The sequence below is a fragment of the Stegastes partitus genome, unplaced genomic scaffold (assembly GCF_000690725.1).
Source record: "Stegastes partitus isolate 25-593 unplaced genomic scaffold, Stegastes_partitus-1.0.2 Scaffold998, whole genome shotgun sequence".
NCBI classification, from domain to species: Eukaryota; Metazoa; Chordata; class Actinopteri; family Pomacentridae; genus Stegastes; species Stegastes partitus.
Genome location: NW_007578729.1, coordinates 224,079 through 227,555, shown reverse-complemented (window position 1 = coordinate 227,555; position 3,477 = coordinate 224,079).

The following is a 3,477-nucleotide window of genomic DNA, read 5'->3' as shown; positions in this document are numbered from 1 at the left end:
CTTCTTCTTCTTCTTCTTCTTCTTTGTTGCCTTGCGTGATAAACCTTTCGTTTTTTTAAAATAAAGTTCATTTACCTCTGATGTTCTTGCGTTCCGGATCGTTTTTCCTCCGTCTTTATTAGGAGGTTGCGTGAAGCGAGTAAAAACCTTGTAAATTCATTCTTTCTAATTTTGACATTAACATCCCAAACAAACTGCCTAAATCATTAAGCCCGGCTTGCTTTTCCCACAACGGGCCCTATAACTCAGCTCTTTATTTTCAGGAGATCTATGTAGCCCTTTAAAGGGAGCTTAAAGGACTTTGGAGACATTTCTTTGATGTAGGAGAGGAAGGCTTCTTGTGGCAGCATTAGAGCAGTCAAGATAAGGTGAGCTGCGAGCGGGTGATATATGACTTGCGTGAATACTTTCAAACCAAGCTTAAGCAATTTCACAGCAAGCTTTGGGTCATGGGACTGACCTGATATGCTATACACGCAATGATGAGACCAGAAAAGTTCACTCATAGTCTAATATTGCTTTCTGCAAAACACAACTCTGAGGTTTTTGGACAGTTGGAAGGGCTGCTGTTGGTGGCTTCGTGCATCTAAAGGTTCAAGTCAGAGGTGTATCGTAGAGACTGATACCCAAACACTTTTTCATGAAACTTGCACGACAGCTTCTAAAGCATTTTCTCAAAGGTGTCGAGTTACTTCACATTAGGAAGTATTTGAGCTAAATTAGACACTGACTCTTTCTTAAGTAGACTCCATCTGTCTTGGGCTTCAGGCCCTTGTGATTTTAAATGAGCTGTTACAAAGGGAGAAAAAATAACGAAGCCCGAATCCATCTGCGCTGCCCCTCCCCGGCTGCCCACAGAGCCAGTTGTAAAAGCAAACAAGCATTTTTAAAGGTGTAAGGAAGTAAGAAAGACATAGGCCTACCTATTTCCTCGAAATGGAATAGACTCCAAAAGTGAGGCCTTAGAGTTTTATCACCTACAGCGCTATAAAAAATGGTATTTGGATGCAGTGTTGCGCGCACACAAGAATGTGTGATAGATGGTGGTAATGATGACTGTGTGGAGTCGTAAATTTCGAGGCTGCAATTCAAATGAGGATCAACAAGAAAACACATTCTTGCCCTCTAAAAGTCTGCCAGATCACGGAATAATCTTCAGAGGTTCTTGAGTGAAAATGACACAGGCAGAGTAAAATGCACTCCAAGCACTGCGCTGCTGACAACACTTAAAAAGCAGCGTTTATATATGTTTGTACCACATGAACTGGACCCCGTAACTAAAACCACATGAATTTATTAGTTAGATCAACTTTCTGTTTGTGAAGCATCAGAGCCTTTTTCCAAAAATTTGTTTCACCAACTGAGAAAATAAAAGACGTCGAGTTTTCACGTGATTTTAACAACGATTTAGTTGAGAAATTTGTTTTACTGCAACTTTTGTACAACAATCTCCTACTGATCCTCATTGGATTTACACAAGAGTTCCAAAATAAATGCATTTTTACCCACAACTGACAACTTTGAAACAAGAGTGAATCAATAGTCCTCTGAGTGGAAATTCAGCTCAAGTTAATAATATAGCAATGAATCACAGCGTAAAGCACATCAGGGCACTTCACATTGTAACAAAACATTGTTACGAAACAACGTTGTAGAGAAAAACCCAACAAATCTAACCTGTGACTATGTAAATCTCAGGCTGACGGCTAAAAAAGATGCTAAATAAAGCGAGAATATATCCTTTGTATTCGTAAATGACAAATCTTTGACATTTTCTGATTCATCTCCCAGTCGTCTGATTCATCTGTTACATATGTATGCGAATAAATCGTGCTTTATAATCAGAAGAAAATAGCCAAATGTTTCTGTATTTAAACCCATGGGCGTAGATTTCATTTGAACATTAAGCCGGACGTCTGTGGGAGGTCTTTTGAGCATCCAGTACTTCATTTCCTGCATTCTGATCAAGTGCTCTGCATCAATTTGTATATTTTCTCCAAAGTGAAATAGAGAAAAAAAAAAGATTCACCGCTAACATATATGCTGAATTTATTCCTCCTCTGTGTCTTTTGTTTGGGGAAGTTACCACTGTAAATGTTCATTTGGCATCTATTTAGGTCAATTAATTCATTTTACTTAATTGGACTTCAATAGAGCCCGTGGAAAACTTTATTCACATTTAGAACATAAATTGGAAAATTCACGTGTTGCAAATCTCTGAAATCATTTTATTCATACATGCGTTTTCTTACGGTGCTGTTTATGTTTCCTCAGACTTTCTCACTTTCTGAGAAACAACCTGAATTGCAGCTTGGATGTTTGGTTTATTGCATAAATTTAGAACAAACTTCCTTCCCAGTACTGCACAAAAAACCTGTTCATTTTCCATCTTAAGCACTGAAAAGGGTCCGTGATTGAAATATAGAAAGAGGAAAGTGTGAAATCTACAGCTGAAACTGTTCGCGCGGCAGACAGAAAATATACTTACACCGCCTCTGTCACCTTTTGCGTGCACTAAATCGTGCTCTTGGTGACATTAATAACAGGTCATCAGGGTCCATCTTAGCCTAAACTGCAATCAACTACTCAGTTTGATGAGGTTGATGTAATCAGTCACAAAGTTGTGAAGAGTTCATTATTAATTATGAGCTTTCGCGTCCCCGAGCAGGTGAACTGCACGGTGTGATCACAGCTCACCTCATTGTCACCAGAGCTTTGCAGCTGAGTCACCAAAACGCTCTGTTGCCACTCACCTGACCACACTTGGCAATAACGTCCAGGAACGTGGCCTCGAGAGCTTTAAGGCTGAGAACAGAACACTTCTCACCTTCCACAGTCTAGAATAATATCCTGTTCTGAAGCGAGACGTGGGACAAGGAGCAGGAACGGGACAACCCAGGTCTGCTTTAGCATTAAGTTTGTCTTTTCTCATACAAAAGTTTTCTACTTCTTTTTGAAATCACCCGGCGGCTACAGTGACTATGTTAGCAGCGTCCACGTCTTTAGTGATTCAGGTCCATGTTTGTATTTCCAGATCAGGTAAGGTAACACCATGCAGAATGAGGAGGCAGCTGCTGACGCACTCTTACAACAGTCTATTTCTGACTGCAGTTGGATTCCTCTGTGCCTTCGGGGTGTCTATAATGTTATGACAGGGTGTGTGGGACATAAACAAGCACCATAGGTTTTGGCATTGTGACAGAGCACCGGCAGACACTGACAGACTTGCTAATCAGGTGTAAACCGCTTTCGGCTCCGGGTGTCATCAAGTCTTGTCGTAAACATACATACTGATCAGCCGCAACATTGAAGTCCATCTTTGTCACTGATTAAACCCCTAAAACCCTGTTTCTGTGTATCAGAATTATATATTTAAACATTGTTTTTCCCTTCCTGCCTACAAATGGCCCACGTACAGCTCTACACTGTTGCACCTCCTAGATTGGGCAGACCTACAAAGTTCATGCCTTGTTCACC